Raw genomic sequence first — 22,648 nt, forward strand, 5'->3', positions numbered from 1 at the left:
GTATTTGTAATGGCATCCAGAATCACCAGGATAGTTTTGGTATCTTTTGAGTTTAGGAGGCTCATCAATGGTTCTATTATGCCACAGTGAACAAGGTACACAGTCTGTTCCACGGGACCCACCACTGGTGTCGTTAGTCACTGCCCACACCGCCTCCTTTTGTGTCTAAAGTCAGCCTTAGAACATCCACCAGAGACCAGCCCCTGATTCACCACTCAGGGGCAGTGTAATGCGGCAGGCAGAATCTGCTCGACTGCATCTAGTGGGGGTGCAGGATTCTTATTGGCAAAGACTTGAAAGTGTCCAGGTGACAGTCCGTGAGTAACCTCGTGGTAAGGCCGACGTAGCAGGAACTGCAAGGAGAGCTACCTTACTTGGTGACCACATCTCGGGAGTCTGAACCATCCCCTGCAAGGTTTCCTGGGCCCACACAGCCTCTCACCGAGGTGAGCATGGGGCGATGCCGGCGGAACAGTGAACGCTGGCATGGCAGCGCCATCTGCCACAGCTTTGGTCTGTTCAGATGTCCCAGAAGCCCAAGAAGATCCAAACGGAATGGGCCCACCATCAGTGCTGTCCAAGGACACCAATTTGGGGATCAGACCAGCACGGACGATGCTATCTGTGGGGGGCTGTTGTCCTCTAGACAGAAGTTTCCGAGCGGCCTGCGTGGCTTGGAGCTGGCCTTCCACATGGCTGCTGTTTATGCCTTTGACAAGATCATCTACAGGTGCATACTATCAAATATTCCTTCTGACTTTATTTAGGTTGGAATGTATTTTTTTTTACTTAAAAATATTATGTATTAAATTGAACATCGGTGGCTCATGACTATAATTCTAGCTACTCAGAAGGCTGAGATCTGAGGATCACAGTTTGATCCTGGGGCAGGAAGGTCCATGAGACTCTAATCTCCAATTAATCACCAAAAGGGTGGAAGTGAAGCTGTTGCTCAAGGGGGTAGAATGCCAACCTTGAGCTAAAAAAGCTCAGCTCTGAGTTCAAGTCCCAGGGCCAGCACCAAATAATAATTATTGTGTATTCAGCAAGGGAAGGATGGTAATTCCAGCTACTCAGTAGGTTAAGATTAGAAGAAAATCCTGTTGCACAACTATTTAAAGGTAATTCAAAAAACTTTCAAACAAAACATAAACGAGATATATGGCTCAAGTGGTAGAGCACGAGTATTGAGAAAGAAAGCCCATGAGAGCTCAAGGCACTGGAGCCTTAATACCAGCAAACACACAAAAAATTATTATTTATATAATTCTATTAAATTACTTTAAATATGAAACAATTTTGGATTTCTCAATTTCCCTCAGTTATGACATATATATATATATATACACACACATACATATATGGTTATATAAATTCTTTTTGTTTTTGTTTTTGTTTTTTGCCAGTCCCGGGGCTTGTACTCAGGGCCTGAGCACTGTACTTAGGCTTTTTTCTCAAGGCTAGAGCCCAACCACTTGAGCCACAGCATCACATCTGACTTTTCTGTGTACATGGTACGGAGGAATTGAACCACAGTCTTTGTGCATGCTGGACAAGCACTCTACCACTAAGCCACACCCCCAGTCCCTAGAATGTTTTTTTAATACTTCTTTTTTTTGTATTTTCCTTGTCCCACTTGGTATAAAAATTTATAAAGGGCTGGGAGTTTGGCCTAGTAGTAGAGTGCTTGCCTAGCATGCACAAAGCCCTGGGTTTGACTCTCAGTACCGCATACACAGAAAAAGCCAGAAGTGGTACAGTGGCTCAAGTGCTAGAGATCTAGCCTGAGTAAAAGCTCAAGGATAGTTCCCAGGCCCTGAGTTCAAGTCCCAGACTGGCAAAACAGTAAAGTTTATGAAAATCACATAGAAGGGCTAGAAGCATGGCCTAATGATAGAGTGCTTGTCTTGCATGGGCAAAGACCCAGGTTTGAGTCCTTATACCATATACAGAGAAAAGACTGGAAGTGGTGTTGTGGTTCAAGTGGTAGAGTGCTAGCCTTGAGAAAGCCCAAGGACAGTTCCCGGGCTCTGAGTTCAAGCCCCAGGATTGACCAAAAAAAAAAAAAATAGGTGGCTCATACCAGCTACTCAGGAGGTGATTGTGGTTTGAAACCAGCTGGGGTTGGAAAATGTCCATGAAACACTTATCTCAATTAACCACCAAAAAGCTAAAAGTGGAGTAGTAGCTCAAATGGTAGAACCCTAGCCTTGAGCAAAATCTCAAGGTTACTACCCTGGCCCTGACCCCAGTACTGACAAAAACAAACAACAACAACGAAAAAGGCAAAAAAAAAATTCCCCCAAACACTCAATTTATGTAACTAGTCCGCTTATGAGTAATGTTTATTTTCAAATGTTTTGGCAAATATACATATTTATATATATTTGTACTTTTTGCAATGTATACTGGATGCTAATGGCTCATGCCAATAATCCTGGCTTTTTTTTTTTTGGCAGTCCTGGGGCTTGAACTCAAGGCCTGAACACTTTCCTTGGGCTTTCCTCAAAGCTTAGAGCTCTATCACTTGAGCCACAGCATCACTTCCGCTTTTACTATGTATGTGGTACTGGGGAATTGAACCCCGGTCTTTGTGCATGCTGGCAAGCACTCCACCACTCCAGGTTAAACTCCCAGCCCCCTGCAGAGCTTTTTCTATGACTGGCGCTCTACCATTACTCTTCTGGTTCCACTTTGCTGAGAAACAAGAGACAGTTTCTGGGCTTTTCTGCTGTACAGAAGGACTCGGCCACTTCAGTATAGTTCAGTTTAGTTATGCTTGACAGGTTCTGTTTTTTTTTGTTGTTGTTGTTGTTGTTGTTTGTTTTTTGTTTTTTTCTGCCAGTCCTGGGCTTGAGCTCAGGGCCTGAGCACTGTCCTTGGACTTTCTCAAGGCTAGAGCTCTACCACTTGAGCCTCAGCACCACTTCGGGCTTTTTTCTATGTATGTGGTACTGAGGAATCGAACCCGGGTCTTCGTGCATGCTAGGCAAGCACTTTAACCACTAGGCCAAACTCCTGGCCCCTACAGGTTCTGTTTTTAAAGTGTTGTGTGAGGATGCGTAATGTTGGCTCATGCCTATAATCCTAACTACCAGGAAGGAGGCTGTGATCTGAGAATTGCGGTTCAAAGCCATCTGGGGCAGGACACTTTTCTTCAATTGCCTATTAAAAGCTTGAAAGTAAAGATGTGGCTCAAGTGGTAGAGTGTAAGCCTTGAATAAAAAAAGCTCAGAGACAACGCCCAGGCCCTGAGTTCAAGCCCCAGAACCCGAACAAAACAACATAAAAAGAAAGAAAGAAAAAAAAGACCACAATACCAGACAAACATATTTGGGAACACTTCCAATTCCAGCACTGTAAGGGAGGGGTGTCGGAAACGGGAGGAATGTGAGCTTGAGGTCAAGCTAGGCTGTGTGGCAACCCTGACTGAAAACCACCACAACAGCAGCTATCTGTATTATATAAAGAAACTCTTTATAACACTATTTTCTAAAGCGTGCACTTCTTCGTAAGGAGCTTATTTCAGAAATTACCAGAATTAAAGGGGGTTTTATGGTAATTTTTTCTCATGAAATGTTCTAACAGAATGGGCCTTATTGATTATATTTTGTGAATTTGTTACAGAAAACATTTTATTCCTCTCTGGTTACTTGGCTATGGTTACAATTATTTGCAAATATATTTTTAGCTAAGAGGAAAGTTATTTTTAGAGATCAGGAAATGGCATACTTTTCCCCCCCAAAAGAATAAAAGAAAGTTTAGAGAGTTGAGAGCTAAGAGACTGAGATTGGAAGATTGTGGTTTGAACCTAGCTTGGGCAGGAAAATCCATGAGGCTCAATTCCAGTTAACTGACAAAAACTGGAAATGGAAGTGTGGCTCAAGTGGTTTATCACCAGCCTTAAGTGAGAAAACTAAAAGTGAGCACAATAACCAGGTGCAATGGCTCCCGCCTGTAATCCTAGCTACTCAGGAAGCTGAGACCTGAGGATCTCGGCTCAAAGCCAGCACTGGAGAGGCTCTTATCTCCACTAGAAAACTGGTAGTGGAGCTGTGGCTCCAGAGGTAGGGAGGTAGACCTGAGCTGAGGAGCTCAGGAACAATGCCCAGGCCTAGGGGCAGGGCAGTAGCCTTGAGCTGAAGAGCTCAGGGACAGTGCTCAGGCCCAGAGTTCAAGCCCCACAACCAACCAAGGGGAAAAAAAAATGAGCACAAGGCCTTAAGTTCAATTCAGGCCCCCAGTCAGCACAAAAATTTTAGAAAAATCTTTAAACACAGTTAATTGTGGTCAATTAGGAGTAATTTTCTGTAGTTTATTTCTTATTACCTATAATTTATAGATTTACTGAAATGTAATAAATGGGTTAGCTAATTTCCTACTACAAAATAGACAGTAATTCTGGATTTTAGTTTTTCTCAGTATACCAAATAAACTGATCGAATATGATCTTCATCTCCAGAGAATATTAGCGTTTTCAAGATTTTTAGAATTTAGAAAATATTTTCAACATCATCTCTCTAAACCAGAACTTGAGCTCAGAGACTCAGAATACTACCTGTTTGGTGACAACTGGTGTTGTGCCAGCTAGTGCTTTAAACCTGCTTTTTTCTGGCTCATTGGAGATGGATTCTCACGAATTTTTCTGCTCCAGTTATTTTTAAACTTTGATTCTTCAGAATAGCTAGCTTTACAGGTATATATCACTGGTACCTGATTCAGTATGCTTATTATAGCAGAATTTACAACAGCAAAAAATTGACTATTGTAAACATGAACTAGTATACCAATAATTTTAAGTTGCCAAATATATTTATTATCTTACTATCATTCATGGAATAGAACTAGATACACATAGTTTTCCTTAATCACTGAGAATGTGTGTGTGTGTGTGTGTGTGTGTGTGTGTGCAGTCCTAGGGCTTGAACTCAGGGCCTGGTTGCTGTCCCTGACTGTTTTCTCAAAGTTAGTGCTCTACCACCTGAACCACAACTCCACTTTTTGCTTTTTAGTGGTTACTTGGAGATAAGAGTCTCACAGACTTTCCTGCCTGGGTTTATGAGTTGGCTTTGAATTAATCCTCAGAAAACAGCCTCCTGATTTGCTAAGATTACAGGTGTGAGCCACCTGTGCATGGCAGCACTTAAAAAATAATTATTCACTTTTTATTATCTTTAAGTAGTGTATAAAGAGGTTTAAAGTAGTTTTTACTTTCCTTTTTTTTTTTTTTTTTTGCCAGTCCTGGGCTTGGACTCAGGGACTAAGGTTAGAGTTCTACCATTTGAGCCTCAGTACCATTTCCAGCTTTTTTCTATGTATGTGGTACCGAGGAATCAAACCTGGGTTTTCGTGTATGCTAGGCAAGCACTCAACCATTAGGGCAAACTCCTGGCCCTCCTCTTCATTTTTTTTTTTTTTTTAATGCCCTTACTGGTGCTTCAATTAAGGGCCTCAAACTCTTGCGTGTCTTTTTCACTCAAGGTTGGTGCTTTACTACTTAAGCCACTTTTCCCTAAATACTGAATGAAGTAAGGAGGCTAAGTCTAAGGAACTGCTCATAGCTGTCTGGGTGCCTTGCTGGGTGATGGTAGCTTTCCACCCAGCCATGAAAAGCTTAGAAGTGAGAGAGTTCATTTGTTGCAGTGTAGATGTCATGCTGTTTAGTATTAGGAGAGCTTTTATTAATGCTCATCCTTGATTACCTCCCTAAATCATTTGATTCACTTGCCTCTGAGGCTATATGGAAGGTTGAAGGCATATCATCTCTATATGGAAAGTTTTAGCTGACCACTGAGCTACTTCCTTTCCTAAAATGGTCTGCTTTTGTTAGGCTTGCAACCCCACCCAAACATGTGTTGGTTCTTTTTTCTTTTTTGCCAGTCATGGGGCTTGAACTCCGTGTCTGAGCATTGTCTTTGGGCTTTCTTTTTTTTTTTTTTTGCCAGTCCTGGGCTTGAGCTCAGGGTCTGAGCACTGTCCTTGGACTTTCTCAAGGCTAGAGCTCTACCACTTGAGCCTCTACCACTTCCGGCTTTTTTCTATGTATGTGGTACCGAGGAATCGAACCCGGGTCTTCATGCATGCTAGGCAAGCACTCAACCACTAGGCCAAACTCCCAGCCCCTGTCTTTGGGCTTTCTTAAGTTTAGAGCTCTACCACTTGAGCCACAGCACTACTTCCAGCCTTTTTATGTATATGGTACCGAGGAATCGAGCCTGGGTCTTTTTGTGTGTGGGGGGGGGGTCATGGGGCTTGAACTCAGTCTGGGGACTGTCCCTGAGCTCAGCAGCTCAAGGCTACCACCCAACCCTCGAGCCAAGCCCCACTTCCCATTTTTAGAGGTTAACTGGAGATAAGAGTCTCAGGTCCTTTTGTGCGCCGGCTGGCTTTGAACCTTGATCGTCAGATCTCAGCCTCCTGAGTGGCTAGAATTACAGGCATGAGCCACTGTGACTGGTAGCTTTTTTCTTTTTTTTTTGTCCTGGTGATTGAACTCAGGGCATGGACATAGTCCTTGGGCTTTCTCAAGGCTAGTGCTCTACCACTTGAGCCACAGCACCTCTTTCTATGGGCTGCAGGTTTTTAAGACAGGAATCCACCTGCAGATGCCAGCTCTCAAATAAAGACTCCCATTTTCAGCTCTTAAAATACTACTTCTCTATATCTCACTGAGTTCCATTACAGCATTTGAGGGCTTGTCTGGGATCCCAGTCAGCAAGATGCCAGTGCTAAGGGGTACAGTTTGGTTCCTTGAAGCCACACTGGCAAATGGCCTCGATAATTCAGACTGCCAGAAGACAGGAGATGCCTTAGGACAGGCACCCCTTCACCCTTTTCTCAGGGCCAATGATTCTTCCACCACTCCAATAGCCAGAATCAAGGAAGCCAGACACGCCACTAAATATTTTTGGAGTCATACAGAACACCTTCAGAGTAAGGCTTTGTTTTCTGTGTGTATGAGTTTCTGTTTTCTGGGGATTGAACCATCTGGAAATGGGGAGGTAAGGGGAGCAGATGTGCTCAGACCTATAACCCATCCCTCTGTTTCTGCTGAGAATAGAACTTTGGTTCTGGTAGTGCTGTGGCTGGAGGTCCCTTGGAAGATCAGGCCTGCCCAGCACATAGTTAGTGGCCCACTCAATTTGCTTAGTTTTTTTTTGTGTTCCTGTCTTGTCCCATACTGTTTTCTTAAGAATTGGTACCAGGTTGTAGTGTGGATCCTTGTTTTCTGTGTCATGTTGTCTGTCTGTCAAGCTATATCCTTCTAGTATTCTAGCTTAAAATTGGTTTAAAAATTCAGGGGCTGCGAGTTTGGTCTAGTAATAGAGTGCTTACCCAGCACGCACAACGCCCCAGGTTTGATTCCTCGGCACCACACACATAGAAAAAGCCAGAAACGATGCTGTGGTTCAAGTGGCAGAGACTTGAGAAAGCCCAAGGACAGTGCTCATACCCTGAGTTCAAGCCCTATGACTGGCAAAAAAAAAAAAAAAAAAGCAAAACCCCTCCCACCACCACCAAAAACCTGCAGCCTGCCCTCCTTTCTTCCTTCCCTCCTTTCCTTCTCTCCCTCCCTCCCTGCCTTCTTTTCTTTCTTTCTTTTAGTTTTTTGCCAGTCCTGGGGCTTGAACTCAGGGCCTGAGTACTGTCCTTTGGTTTTTTTTTTCCTTAAGGCTAGTGGTCTGCCACTTGAGCTACAGCATCACTTGCAGCTTTTTTTCTATGGATGTGGTGTTGAGGAATTGAACCCAGGTCTTCGTGCATGCTAGACAAGCACTCTACCAGTAGGCCAAATTTCCTGCCCTTTCTCTCTCTCCCTCTCTCCTTCTCCCTCAATCTCCTTCTCACTCTCCCTCTCTCCCCCTCTCTCTCCCTCTGTCTCTCTCTCCCTCTCCCTCTCTCTCTCTTTTACCAGTCCTGTGCTTGAGCTCAGGGTCCTTGGACTTTCTCAAGGCTAGAGCTCTACCACTTGAGCCTCAGCACCACTTCCAGCTTTTTTCTATGTATGTTATACCGAGGAATCAAACCCTGGTCTTTGTGCATGCTAGGTAAGCACTCTACCACTAGGCCAAACTCCTAGCCCCTTCTCTTTATTTTTTTCTTTTCTTTATTTTCCTTTCTTCCTTCTTTTTTTTTTTTTTTTTTTGCCAATCCTGGGCCTTCAACTCAGGGTCTGGGTGCTGTCCCTGAGCTTCTTTTTGCTCAAGGCTGGTGTTCTACTATTTAAGTCACAACTTCATTTGTAGTCTTTTTGGTAGTTTACTGAAGATAAATCTCATGGACTTTCCCACCTAAGCTGGCTTTGAACTGTGATCATCAGATCTCAGCCTCCTGGGTACCTTAGCTTAAGATATGAGCTATCTGCATCCCACTTCTTGGGTTTACTTTCCGTTTTCAAAAATGATTATACTAGATTTTCTTTGTTTTCCCAAAACAGTCATTCCCACTATAAAATCTAGAATAGAATTTACATAAGGAAAATTCCATGGAAAGCTAGGTGCCAGTGGCTTATACCTGTAATTATAGCTACTCCGGAGGCTGATACTGAGGATCGTTGTTCAAAGCTGGCCCTGGCACAAAAGTCCATGAGATTCTTATCTCCAGTTAACTACCAGAAAACTTGTAGTGGAGCTGTGTCTCAAAGAAGTAACCTTGAGGGCCGGGAGTTTGGCCTAGTGGTAGAGTGCTTGACTAGCATGCACGAAGATCTAGGTTCGATTCCTCTGTACCCCACATACATAGCAGAAAGCTGGAAGGGGTGCTGAGGCTCAAGTGGTAGAGCTCTAGCCTTGAGAAAGTCCAAGGACAGTGCTCAAGCCCTGAGCCCAAGCCCAGGACTGGCAAAAAAAAAAAAAAAAAGTAACCTTGAGCTGAAGAAGAGCTCAAGGACAGCACCCAGACTCAGAGTTTAAGCCCCACAACTGACTCCACCCCCCAAAATTATGGCCTATATGAATTATTAAGTGCAAATCTATCTGCAAATGTAATTATGCCAGGCAAGAGAATACAAAAATAAATAACCCATTGTTCTTATCTTCCAAGTGAGTAGGGAGACAATTGTCTATATTTAACCTTTAAAAATAGATATTACAATGTTTTACATGTTGGAATGTTATGAGGGAGAGAATCTATATATAAAATAAATTTATTTGAGTATAAAGGACACATGAGTCAAGAATTACTCAAATCTGCATGACAGTGTAACGGTCAGTGGCTCAAATCTATAATCCTAGCTATTCAGGAAGCTGAGAGCTGAGGATCTCAGTTCAAAGCCAGAGCCCAGGCAGACAAGACCATAAGACTCTTACCTGCAATTAGCCAGCATAAAGCTGAAAGTAGAAGTGTGGCTCAAGTAGAAGAACACTGCCTTGAGTAACAAAATTACGTGACTTGAATTCATTCCTAGTACTAGAAAGATAAAATGAGACTTATATCTAGACCCACTAAGTAGTAAACATTTCCTATGGATACAGCTATTGGTACATTATTAATTCTTAGACAAAATCATCATCAAATGTATTACTCAAAAATACTTTGAACTTTTAAAATACAAACACCTCATTTAATAATTATAGAAGGTATTTGTTGTTATTGTTGGTCCTGGAGCTTGAACTCAGGATCTGAGCACTATCCCTGAGCTTCTTTTTTTTTTTTTTTTTTTGCCAATCCTGGGCTTGAACTCAGGGCCTGAGCACTGTCCTTGGACTTTCTCAAGGCTAGAGCTCTACCACTTGAGCCTCAGCACACTTCTAGCTTTTTTCTATGTATGTGGTACCGAAGAATTGAACTCTGGTCTTTGTGCATGCTAGGCAAGCACTCTACCCAAGCCCCCTGAGCTTCTTTATGCTAAAGGCTAGCGCTCTACCACTTCCAGTCTTTTTGAGCATTAGCCTTACAGACTAATGCAGTACTCAGAAAAATGTATAGTCTTGCAGACTTTCCTGCCTGTGCTGGCTTTGAACTGCAATCCTCAGATCTCAGTCTTCTGCATAGCTAGGGTAATAGGCATAAGCCACCAGTGCCTGACTAGAAGGTAATTTTAAAAATAGCTCAAAATTCTAATTGCTGTGGCTCAAGCCTGTAATCCTAGTTACTTGGGAGGCTGAGCTCTGAGGATTATGGTTCAAAGCCAGCCCAGGCAGAAAATTCTACGAGACTTTATTGAACAAGCAAAATGGGGGATGAAGGTGTGGCTCAAGGGGTAGAACTCACAAACAGTGAGTAAAAATGGCAACCCAGGATAAACATGAAAATAAAGTCCTGAACAGTATTGGCAGAAAATTAGTAACTCACAAATCGCTTTGAGAATAGGTATCCCTATCCAAGTCAAGCTGCCTTCCATCTACACCTACAGATGGTAGAATTGCAAATGTGCACCGCCAGGAATTTGCTCATCAAATTTTTGGATGACTGCTATTTATTTAATCCTGGGGCTTGAACTCCTGGGTGCTGGCTGACCTTAAGCTTTTTTACTCAAGGCTAGTGCTGTACTACTTGAACCACAGCTCTACTTCTGGCACTTAAAAAAATTTTTGTTTTGTTTTGTTTGGTGGTTAATTAGAGATAAGAGACTTCTGGACTTTCCTGTTCGGCTGCCTACTAACCTTGATCCTCAGATATCAGCCTGCGGAGTATCTAGGATTACATGCAGGAGCCACCATTAACTGTGAATGTTCTTATTGGTTAGAAAGGAGCTGATTCTATTTCCCCATCCTTCAGTTTTATAGATGAGCATATGTTAAGCTGATAAGAACATTAGGCAACATAAAGAATTACTTGAAAAATGTGAGATTTGTTCGAATGTGTCAGTGTTAAGCTGGGAGCCAATGGCTCAAGTTTATAATCCTAGCTGATCAGGAGATTGAGATCTGAGGGTCAGGGCTTGAAGCCCATCCAGGGCAAAACAAAACAAAACAAAAAACAACAATTGAAGGTATAACTCGAGTGTAGAATAAGAAAACTTGTACTAGTTTCTAGTTACTAGAACTGCCGTAATTATTTCAAACAGGGTAATTTGAAATATCAGTTTGTGCTTTTACAGGGTTGGAAGTTTGAAATCAAATTATTGGCTGGGTCAAGTTTTGTTTTGTTTTGTGTTTTGAAGTCCCAATTGCTGAAGTCTTTTTTTTTTTTGGTCAGTGGTGGGACTTGAACTCTGGTCCTGGGTGCTGTTCTTGTGCTCTTCAGCCCAAGGTTGGTGCTCTACTCCTTGAACCACAGTGCTACTTCTGGTTTTCTGGTGGTCAGTTGGAGATAAGAGCCTCACTGGGGCCGGGGGTGGGGGACAGGTGTTGGCCTAATGGTAGACTGCTTGCCCATGTATGAAGCCCTGGGATTGATTAATTGGTACCACAGACAAAGAAAAAGCTGGAAGCAGTGCTGTGGCTCAAGTAGTTCAAGTGGTAGAGTGCTAGCCTTGAGCAAAAAAAGCTCAGGGACAGTGCCCAGGCCCTGAGTTTATCCCGAGGACTGGCAAAAAAAAAAAAAACAAAACTCCCACAGACTTTAGTGTGCCAGCTGGTTTTGAACTGCTATCCTCAGATCTCAGCCTCCTGAGTTGCTAGCATTACAGACCTGAGTTACTGGCACCTGGCTTTTTTTTTTTTTTTCAATTGTTAATGTGGTAGTTAGGAATGTAACCCAGGGCTTAATGCATGCTAGGTAAGCACTCTACCATTAGGCCAAACTCCTGGCCCTGTCCTTGAATTTTTGTGCTTAAGGCTAGTGCTCTACCATTTGAGCCACAGCTCCACTCCTAGCTTTTCTTTTTGTTGTTATTGTTGTTGGTTGTGGTGCTTGAACTCTGGGCCTGGGCACTATCCCTGAGCTCTTCAGCTCACGGCTACCACCCTACCCCTTGAGTCACAGCGCCATTTCCAGTTTTCTAGTGGTTAATTTGAGATAAGAGTCTCTCAGTCTTTAGTTCCCAGGCTGGCTTTGGACCTTGATCCTTAGGTCTCAGCCACCTGAGTAGCTAGGATTATAGGTGTGAGCCACCTTGCCCAGCGATTCCTAGCTTTTTGATAGTTAACTGGAGATTACAGTTCTACAGGTTTTCCTATTTGGGCTGGCTTTGAACCATGATTCTCAGATACAGCCTCCAGAGTAGCTTGGATTGCAAATATAAAACCAGCACTAGGAGACAGGAAAGTGGCCTAGTGGTACAATGCTTGCCTAACATGCTTGAAGCCCTCAGTACCACATACACAGAAAAAGCTGGAAGTGGTGCTGTGGCTCAGGTAGTACAGAACTAACCTTAAGAAAGCCCAAGGGCAGTGTCTAGTCCTAAGTTCAAGCTCCAAGACTCACGAAAGAAAGAAAGAAAGAAAGAAAGAAAAAAAGAAAGAAAGAAAGAAAGACAGAAAGACAGAGAGAAAGAAAGAAAGACAGAAAGACAGAAAGAGAGAAAGAAAGAAAGAAAGAAAGAAAGAAAGAAAGAAAGAAAGAAAGAAAGAAAATAAAACAACCCTCCTCACCCCAGCAGCGCAGCAGGCATATATTTCTATCTCTGGGTGCAATTTTCTCCTCTCTATAGAGACCTGTCATCTTTCCCTAATGACTTTTTAAAAAAGACTTAAAAGGCACTGGTGGCTCAGGCCTGTAATCCTAGCTACTTAAGGGGACTGAGATCTAAGGATTGAGGTTCAAAGCCAGCTTGGGCATGAAAATCCATGAGACTTTTATCTCCAATTAACCACCAGAAAACTGGGAGTCGTGCTGTGTCTCAAAGTTGTAGCATGATAGCCTTGAGCTGAAGAGCTCAGGGATAGCACCCAGCTCTGATTTCAAGCCCCATGACCAGCAAAAAAAAAAAAAAAAGAAAGAAAAGAAGAGAAAGGAAAAGAAAAGAAAAAAATATATATATTATAGGGCTGGAAGCTTGGCCTAGTGGTAGTGTTTGCCTACCATGCATGAAGCCCTGGCTTCGATTACTCAGTACCACATACGAAGAAAAACAGGAAGTGATACGGTGGCTGAAGTGGTTGAGCTCTAGCCTTGGGAAAGCCCAAGGACAGGGCCCAGTCTCCGAGTTCAAGTCTCAGGACTGGCAAAAAAATAAGAAAATAAAACACACACACACACACACACACGCGCGCACGCACACATCAGCTCCAAAGACCTTATTTCCAGTCAGGCTCATACTTATTTAGGCCTCACATTTATTTAGGAGACAGACTGAGATAATTTTGGTTAAAGGCTAACTGAGGCAAATAAGTTACCAAAACCCTTATCTCGAGCAGTAGTTGGGTGTGGTGATGTGTACCTATTATTCTAACTACATTGCAGGCGGAAGTTAGGAGGATTGAGGTTCTAGGCCAGCCAATCCAGAAAAAAAATCCCATCTCAACAGGAAAAGAGGGGTGTGGCAGCCTGCTTCTGTTATTCTGATTACAATAAGAAAGACATTCAACACCCAAACCATAAGGGCAAAGACTATGTTCTAAATTACTGTCACACACACACACACACACACACCCCATCACCAAAAGAATAATGGCGAAGAGCATGTTCTAGATTGCTGAGCATCAGGATTTCAGCATATTTGGTGTGTGTGTGTGTGTGTACATATACAATGAAACCCCTAAGACCATATCTATGTTTTTTATAATTCAGCCAAAATTATTTTAGGGTTCCTGTCTTATACAGTGAGAAAACAGAGACACGATATTTTTTTGAAAAGTTGAGTGGGGAGTTTCTTTTAGAACACTGGCAGTCTGTAGAGGGACTCTTACCTCAAAGAACTGCAGCCCCACAATTTTATTTATTTATTTATTTTGGTGGGTCATGAGCTTGAATTCAGCCTAGGCGCTGTCTCTGAGCTCTTTAGCTCAAGGCTACCATCCTTCCCATTTTCTAGAGGTTAATTGGAGATAAGAGAATCAGGTCTTTTTGTGCCTGGGATGGCTTTGAACCTTGATCCTCAGATCTCAGCCCCCTGAGTAGCTAGGATTATAAGCTTGAGCCACCATAACTGGTAACCCACAAATAAATTTAACATGGTCAGAAAACTGAGCTATGAGAGCTCAAGAGGAAAGAAAGAGCAGAAAAACTATACCAACAAACCAGATCAGCTCCAGTGGAAAGTCACCATGGTGGGTAGAGGAGAGCCAGGAGACAGGACGCAAGCAGGCAGGAGACAAATGGCATAGAGAATGGTACCTGAACTGGTGCAGGTCTAAATAGGGTCAGGTTAGGGGGCAGGGTCACAGGGGGTTGGAGAGTTGAGGACCCAAGGCTGGCAGGTCCAGTAATGCATTGTCCAAGTCCTCACTCCTATCTCTAGGAATTCAAGCATCACCTGGGAGGTAGGTCTACCTGCCTCCATCATGAAGACAAGATAGTGGCAATAGCCAAGATAGCACTGGTTAAACTCAGCATCCCGACTTCACCTGTCCGTTGTCATTGCAGTTAGATCTTCATTCCATTTGGTTAAAAATAAGGAATTAAAAACCACATATTGGGTTGGGAATTTGGCCTAGTGGTAGAGTACTTGCCTAGCATGCAGGAAGACCCAGGTTTGATTCCTTGGTACCACATACATAGAAAAAAGCCGGAAGTGGTGCTGAGGCTCAGTGGTAGAGCTCTAGTCTTGAGAAAGCCCAAGGACAGTGCTCAGGCCCTGAGTTCAAGCCCAGGACTGGCAAAAAATAACAAAACAAAAACAAAAACAAGGAACCTCCACATATCGGCAGGGAATGTTACTTGATGGTAGACTGCTTGCCTCACATGCATGAAACCCAGGATTCCATTCCTCAGTACCACATAGGCAGAAAAAGCCAGAAGTGGTCCTGTGGCTCAAGTGGTAGAGTTCTATCCTTGAGCAAAAGAAGCTCAGGGACAGTGCCCAGGCCCCAAGTTCAAGCCCCAGGACTTGCAAAACAAACAAACAGACCCCCCCCCCAAAAAAACTAGTCATTTACTCCTGGACACCTGTGGCTCACTCCTGTAATCCTAGCTACCCAGATTGAGGTTCAAAGCCAGCCTGGGCAGAAAAGTCTGTGAGACCCTTATCTCTATTCAACTACTCAAAAAACTGGGAAGTAGAGCAATGGCTTAAAGTGGTAGAGGGCTAGCTTTGAGCAAAAAAGAGCTCAGGGACAGCACCCAAGCCAATCCTACTGCTGACAAAAAGAAAGAAAAAAGCAAAACAAAACACTTAACCTGCAAAAGAATTTGTTACTAGGTCATGAGTCATTCATTCACACTGAGATGTATACAATGTATACACTTAAGCCACAGTTATAATCTGACTCTTTCTAATTGGAGAGAAGAGTCATAGACTTTCCTGCTTGGCTAGCTTCAAAATAGGATCCTTAGATGTCAGCCTCCTGAGTAGCTAGGATTATAGGTATGGAGCCACTGGAACCTAGCTATAATTTTGGTTAATCAGATTTGTTATGCTTTGCCTTTGCTGACCTTTTTTTTTTTTTATGAGTGTCAACCTTAAAAATGAGTGAGGAAAAGTATAAGAGCTTTTCAGTCCTCTATCTTCTATTGTTAGGACATGTCATGACATGTCAGTGAAATCATGATGGTCATTTCAGCCTGATTTTCCATGAAATCATAATTGTAGTGAATATTATACAGCATCAGAAAAGAAGGAAATATGCTTATTATGTTGACCTTTATACAGATTTTGCTAAAAGAGCTTGAATTTAGGACTTTGCCCTTCAGTTTGGCTTTTGCCTTCAAGACCAGCTAAGCACTCTACCACTTGAGCCACACTTTTACTTCTGTATTTTGGCTGCTTAATTGGAGATAAGAGTTTGAAGACTTAGCCAGGTGGCTCACATCTGTAGTCCTAGATTTGAGGATCAAGGTTCAAAGTCAGCCTGGGCACAAAAGTCCATCAAACTCTTATCTCCAGTTAACCACAAGAAAACTGGAATTGGTGCTGTGGCTCAAAGTGGTAGACTGCTAGGCTGGAGCTGAAGAGCTCAAGGATAGAGCCCAGGCCCAGAGTTCAAACCCTGTGATGGACACCACCACCAACCCCCCTCCCCACCCCTCCCCCGGAAAAAAACATAAAAAAGTTTGAAGACTGCTCAGGCTGGCTTTGAATTGTGGTCCTCAGATCTCAGCCCCCTATGCAGCTAGGATTACATCTGTACTGGGCTCACATAGATTACTGAATGGGAAAAAATTAAGTTTTAGCAAAGCAATCTGTATTTTATATGAGTATTTCTGGAGATGATTAGAAGGAACTGGTAAAGTGTAAACTTTGGAGAAGCAGGCCGAAGAGGCTGGAGTGTTTGGGAAGTAAGCTTTTCTTCTTTTTCTTCAAAGAAATTGCCTTTCTTCTTCCTCTATGATCATATTTTGAGAAAACAAACAAAACAAGGTACATTTGAGAAGGAAATCCCCTAAGGCTATTCACTGTGGTTATAAAGACTAGCATGACTTTGTATGGTAGTTAATGCCTGTAATTCCAGCTACTCAAAGGCTGATGAAGCAAGTTTGAGGGCTGGAGGCCAGCCCACTACATAGGCTGTCATGGGTGAAGGATGGGGAAGAGGACTATTATGGTATTATAGATATATAATTAAAGTAAAATTATATGACTTGGAAAATTTTAAATTAGTTATAATCAACTTCTATTTGTATATATTTAGTTATGTCCCCAAATTTGTTGAAAATTAAGTAAAATCATAGGAAGAAAAGTTTAATCAATTCAGAAGCAAAGGTGGTATGGCTTATACCTGAGCCCAGTGCTCAGTGGTAGGGGAAGAAAGATCTCAGTTTGGAACATAACATGGCATATGTAGGGAATTTTAGGCCAACAAAACAAAGCAATAAACCCAATCAATTTAAAGTGTCTATACTTTCCTCTTCAGCTTGCCATGAACTTACAATTGTTCTAGAAATGTAACAACAGTCATCCTTAGATACAAGCATTATTCTTCACTTATTTCCTGTATACATATCATGTTCTCCTAAAAAAAAGACAAAGAAATGGCCAATAGCACATAATTTGTAGTGTAGTTATTGTTTGTTGTTGAAAATCTCTGTGTTGCTAGGCACTGGTGACTCATTCCAGTAATCCTAGTTACTCAAGAAGCTGAGATCTGATAATCATGGTTTAAAGTCAGTCCTAGCAGGAAATTCAATGGCTCTCTTTCCTCCAGTTAACACCAACAAGCCAAAAGTAGAGCTGTGACTCAAGAAATAGAGTGCTAAGCCTTGAACATACAAAACTTAGGGAAAGTGCTCAGGCCCAGAGTTCAAGCCCAGAACTGGCACAAAAATCAAAACAACAAAACTCTGTGCTTGTATTTATGCCTTGGGAAGCAGGATTATTTTTTGTATGTGTGAAAGTTATAGTTTGTATCTTCAGTGTCTCTTTAAAATAAGTGTCTGGGATGAGAGTTTGGCCTACTGGTAAAGACCTGGATTCCAGTCCTTAGTACCATGTGTATAAAAAAAGCCAGAAGTAGTGCTGTGGCTCAAGTGGTAGAGCTCTAGCCTTTAGAAAGCCCAAGGACAGGCTTAGGCCCTGAGTTCAAACCCCAGGACTGGCAAAACAACAATAAACCCAACAAAATATATGTTAAATAGTTGGCTGCCAGCCTGTGGCAGAATTGGGAGATGGTGGAGTCTTTAAGTTAGGTTATTGTCCTCTCTCTTTCCTTCCCAACAGTCCGGAGATTGAGTAAATTTACTACTACATGCTCCTGCCATGCTGTGCTTGACACATGCCCAAAATCAACAGAGACAAATGCCCAGGGACAGGAAGGTCTGAAATCATGAGCCAAAGTAAATCTTTCCTCTTTATAAGTTGATTTATTTCAGATATTTTGTCACAGTGATGGAAAGCTGAACAGGTGGGCAAAAAATTTGGCCTTGTAATAATTATCCTCAGTTTTTTATTGCTAGAAAGGACCTCTGAAATTACTCAATAGGAGCTTCTCTTTTAAAATTTGCTTCTATTCTCCAGTGACTATATCTAAAACTTAGATGACCCTTGAGTTATAAGCTCTGCTCCCTGGGAGATACAATTAGGGACATGAAAGTTGAGGTAGATAAAGGGAAGATAGGCAAATGGAATGGCATCAAACTAGATATTTTCTGAACAGCAAAGGTGACAATACATGGAACGAAGAGATAATCTACAGGAGAATTATTTTATTTTATTTTTTTGGTGTGGGTCATAGGACTTCATCTCAGGGCCTGAACACTATTCCTGAGCTCTCCAACTTTGATGCACAGTGCCACTTGTTTTTCTTAGTGGCTAATTGGAGATAAGAGTCTCGTGGACTTTATTGCTGAGTTTGGCTTTGAGCCTGGATCCTCAGATCTTAGTCTCTTGAGTAACTAGGATTGCGGCTGTGTGCCACCAGTGCCCAGTGGGAGAAAAATATTTTTAAATGATATATCTGATAAAGGATTAATATACAAAATAAATGAGGAATTCAAATAATTCAATAGCAAGAAAATAACCTATTTACAATAAGCAGGTGGGTGTTGTGGCTCTTTCTTGTAATCCTAGCTACTGAGGAAGCTTAGATCTGTGAATCTTGGCTAAAAGCCAGCCAAAACAGGTAAATCAGAGACTTATTTCCAATTAGCCAACAGAAAGCTGGAAGTGGAACTGTGACCCAACAGAGTACCAGTCTTGAGCAAAAAATGCTAAGGGACTGCATCCTGACTTTGAATTCAAGAAAAATGAAATTAGGCATTGGAATTGGGCATTGGTGTCTCATGCCTATATTCCTAGCTACTGTGGAAGCTGAGATTGGAGAATCTTGTTTCAAAGCCAGCGAGGATAGATCAATCAGAGACTTATCTCCAGTTAACCAGCAAAAAGCCTAAGTAGAGCTATGTCTTAAATGGTAGAGCACTAGCCTTGACCAAAAAGCTCAGTGGCATTGCCCAAGCCTTAAGTTCAAACCCCAGGACACACACACACACGCACGAGAAATGGTTGGGAATGTGGTCAAGTACTTGTTTATCAAGTATGAAGACCTGAGTTCAAATTCTAGTGCCATTAAAAAAGAAGATAAAAATGAGCAAAGGAGTCAAGACATTTCTCCAAAATAGTTCAATGCTAAGTAGCATATGAAATAATACTCAACATCTTAATAGTACTCAACATTTTATCAACAAAATGCAAACCAAAACCACCGTGAGATATCAGAGTGCACCTGTTAGAATAGCTATTACCCAAAAGACAAAAGATAACAAGTGCTGGCAAGGATGTGAAGAAAACTTGCACACTCTTGTTGAGAATGTAAATTAATATAGCACTTGGGAAATAGTATGGAACTTCATGCAAAAGCTAAAAATAGACTACCATATGACCTACTGCTGGATGTCTAGCCAAAGGAAGTGAAGTCAGTATGTTGAAGTTGATCTGCACACCTACATTCACTACAGCACTCTTAACAATAGTCAAGATAAGGAGTCGGCTTAAATAGCCATGAATAGTTGACATAAAGTGTGATACACATGCAATGAAAACTGTACTCAGTCTTAGAAAAAAAAGAAATCCTGTCACTTAAGACAACAAGAATAAACCTGAAGAACACTGTTTTGTGAAATAAGCCTAGCAAAGAATGACAAATAGTTCATGATCCATGTGTGTGTGGCTCACATCTGTAAATTCTAGCTTCTTAGGAGACTGAGATGAGTATTATGGTTCAAAGCCAGCCAAAGCAGGAAAGTCCATGAGCCTCTTCTCTCCAATTAACCACAAAAAGCTGGAAGTGGAGTGGTGGCTCAAGTGATAGAGCACTAGCTTTGAGCAAAAATATTCAGGGACAGAGCGCAGGTCTTCAGTTCAAGATCTAGTATTTGTACAAAAAACAAAAACAAAATGACAACAAAAACCTCCATAATCTTATTCACAGGTGAAATCTAAAAAAGTTAAACTCATAGATTTAGAGAGTAGAATATTATCAGGAGTTGAGTTGGAAGAGATTGGTCAAAAAATACAAAATTTCAGTTATATGAGGAGTAGATAAGAGAGTTTTCTATTTTTTATAATATGGTGGCTATAGTTAATAACGGTGTTGTAGTTTTGGGAATAACTAAGAGAATAGATTTGAGGCTTGAACTCATAGCCTTGATTCACTTGCATAGTGTGTGTGTGTCGGTCTCAGGGCTTGAACTCTGGGTCTGGGTGCTGTCCTTGAGTTCTTCAGCTCAAGGCTAGCACTCTACCACTTGAGCCATAGCACCACTTTCAGTTTTCTGGAGTTTAACTGGAGATAAGAGTCTCATGTGCCCAGGTTGGCTTTGAACTGTGATCCTCAGATTTCAGCCTTCTGAATAGCTAGGATTACAGGCATGAGCCATTGACACCTAGTCCTTGTGTTTTTTTTTTCTCTCAAATTTTATCTTTGTCTATGCTGTAACAATTACCAGAAACTCACTCCTTTTTATGGGTAAATAATATTTCACTGTATGGATATACCACAATTATTTACCCATTTATCAGTTACTAGACATTTGATTTATTTTCTGGCTTTTGGAAATTATGAATAATGCTGTTAAGAACATCTAAATGTTTCTAATTTCTCTTTTTTAATTTCTTTTTATTTTTAGTGGCAATGGGAATTGGACCAAGGACCTCATACATATAATGTGAGCAACTAATTGAGCTACATTTCTAGTCCTCAAATATTTACTTTTAAAAGTACTCTTGCTAAGTTCCAATGGCTCAAACCTGTAATCCTAATTACTCAGAAGGCTGAGATCTGAGAACTGAAGTTCAAAGCCAGCCTGAAGTGGAAAGTCTGAGACCCTTATCTCCAATTAGCCATCCCAAAAGCCAGAAGTGGAGCGGTGGCTCAAGTGGTAGAGTGCTAGGTGGCCTTGAGCAAAAAGCTCAGGGTCAGCAACCAGACACTAAGCTGAAGCCCCATCACACACACACACACAAATAAAACTGAAAACAACCTACAAAAAGTATAATTTTTCAATTGTCAAAGGAACTTTTTCTTGAAGTCTAAGTGCAAGTAAAATACTCCCTGGTCACATGAATGTAGGAAGCACTTTTATTTCCTGAAAAAAATATGAGTGAATAAAAAAGGTTGATTATTACTAAAATCAGTGTTGCTAATTAAATATAAAACAACAATAATTCCAGGGAATTATTAGTAGTATAGAGTTTCCTTCAATTGAACAGTATATGGCAACCTAATGTTGGCATTAAAATGTATGACCTAGAGCTGGGCATGGTGGCTTCTGCCTATAATCCTAGCTACTCAGGAGGTTGAGATCTGAGGATCTAGGTTAAAAGCCAGCCTGGGCACTAATGAGACTCTTTATCTCTAATAAACCACTAGAAAACCGGATATGGCCCTGTGGCTCAAGGGATAGGGCAGTAGCCTTGAGCTGAAGAGCTCAGGGAGAATGCCCAGGCCCAGAGTTCAAGCCCCACGACCAACCCCCCAAAAAATGTATGACACAGGGGCCAGGAGTTTGGCCTAGTGGTAGAGTGCTTGCCTAGTCTGCATGAAGACCCAGATTCGATTCCTGGGTACCACGTATGTAGAAAAAGCTGGAAATGATGCTGTGGCTCCAGTGGTAGAGCTCTAGCCTGGAGAAAGCCCAAGGACAGTGCTCAGGCCCTGAGTGTTCAAGCTGCAGGACTTGCAAAAAAAAAATGTATGACATAGTTTGTGTATGTAACTATACATTTAGGAGTTGTTAGGATATCAAGGATGTGAGAATAGAAAAGGTTTTTTTTTAATGAATTATAGGGTCTGTAGTAAGATTTTCTATTATGAAGATAATTATGTCAATGTCAAATACTTCTGTAATAAAAAAGTCACAAAGATATTTTAGTGTATTGAAAACAGAAAATGTGCTATTATGTTCCGAAAAGATAACTTTTTGGGGGGTCGGAGCATGGCCTAGTGGTAGAGTGCTTGGCTTCTATGCACGAAGCCCTGGGTTTGATTCCTCGGTACCACATACAAAGAAAATGTCGGAAATGGTGCTGTGGCTCAAGTGGTAGAGTGTTAGTCTAGAGAAAGCCCAAGGGCAGTGCTCAGGCCCTTATTAGTTCTAGCCCCAGGACTGGCAAAAAAAAAAAAAAAAAAAAAAAAAGCATGAAAGATAACTTCTTTGAAAAATCGATTCAAATTCATGCTGTAGATCTTTTTTGAATAGACAGTAGTATGGTTATTTAACTTATCTCCGGTGGAGGAAGATTTGACCTCATTTTTGTTTCAACTTCGACTGAATTGTCCTCTGTAAATGGTACCTACCGGAGTTTACAAGTCTTTATGGGGCATCTGACGATTAACTTTATTAAAACATCCATGTGCATCATCACCGTCCTGCAGAAGTGTATGTGTCTGGTTGTTAATGGGCGACGGGGAAGTTGAGCCTTCTCATTCATCCATTTGGGTGGGAAAGGTGGCCAAGCCCAGGAGCTGTCATTCCGGCCAGCTCCGCCAGGGCGGGTCGCCGAGGCAGCGCTTTCATCTTTCCGTGGTCTTGGAAATCAGCAGCAGGACGTCCGCCCCCAGACGTAGGTGTAGCCGAGGAACAAAAGAGGAGACCCTCGTGGACGAGGCCCCCGAGCCCCGGCGCCATCGGCAGCGGGCTGGGCTCTCAGGGCCTCAGCGAGCGGGCGCCGCGCTGCGAAGGGGCGGGCGGCGGGACGCGGCCTTCCTCGGCCGCCGACGACCCGGACGTG

General features: G+C 42.1%; 1 pseudogene; it reads right to left on the minus strand.

Annotated features, from left to right (window-relative positions):
- Nucleotides 1–215: 215 nt before the first annotated feature.
- LOC150057288 (importin subunit alpha-1 pseudogene) lies at nucleotides 216–22,545 on the minus strand (annotated as a pseudogene).
- Nucleotides 22,546–22,648: the final 103 nt, after the last annotated feature.

Source organism: Megascapheus bottae, chromosome 11 (assembly GCF_031878675.1).
Source record: "Megascapheus bottae isolate mThoBot1 chromosome 11, mThoBot2.hap1, whole genome shotgun sequence".
Classification (NCBI taxonomy): domain Eukaryota; kingdom Metazoa; phylum Chordata; class Mammalia; order Rodentia; family Geomyidae; genus Megascapheus; species Megascapheus bottae.